This window comes from Octopus sinensis, linkage group LG1 (genome assembly GCF_006345805.1).
Source record: "Octopus sinensis linkage group LG1, ASM634580v1, whole genome shotgun sequence".
NCBI classification, from domain to species: domain Eukaryota; kingdom Metazoa; phylum Mollusca; class Cephalopoda; order Octopoda; family Octopodidae; genus Octopus; species Octopus sinensis.
In genome coordinates this window covers 194,581,773-194,582,265 of record NC_042997.1, presented here as the reverse complement: position 1 = coordinate 194,582,265, position 493 = coordinate 194,581,773, and the positions used below count along the sequence as shown (strand labels likewise).

At 43.2% G+C, this 493-nt stretch overlaps 1 non-coding gene across 1 annotated transcript; it reads left to right on the top strand.

The window, feature by feature from the left end:
* Window positions 1-105, top strand: LOC115220436. Its single transcript, XR_003882532.1, has one exon. It is a non-coding gene; the product is annotated as a U6 spliceosomal RNA (small nuclear RNA).
* Window positions 106-493: the final 388 nt, after the last annotated feature.

The window sequence follows — 493 nt, the reverse complement described above, 5'->3', positions numbered from 1 at the left end:
TTCAACAACGGTAGTACATATTCTAAAATTGGAATGATACTGAGAAGATTAGCATGTCCCCTGTGCAAGGATGACACGCAAATTCGTGAAGCGTTCCATATTTTTTATAGGCATAGGAGTGGCTGTGTGGTAAGTAGCTTGCTTACCAACCACATGGTTCTGGGTTCAGTCCCACTGCGTGGCACCTTGGGCAAGTGTCTTCTACTATAGCCTCGGGCCATCCAAAGCCTTGTGAGTGGATTTGGTAGACGGAAACTGAAAGAAGCCCTTCGTATATATGTATATATGTGTGTTTGTACCCCACAACATCGCTTGACAACCGATGCTGGTGTGTTTACGTTCCTGTAAATTAGTGGTTCGGCAAAAGAGACTGATTGAATAAGTACTAGGCTTACAAAGAATAAGTCTTGGGGTCGATTTGCTCGACTAAAGGTTGTGCTCCAGCATGGCCACAGTCAAATGACTGAAACAAGTAAAAGAGTAAAAGAACTTA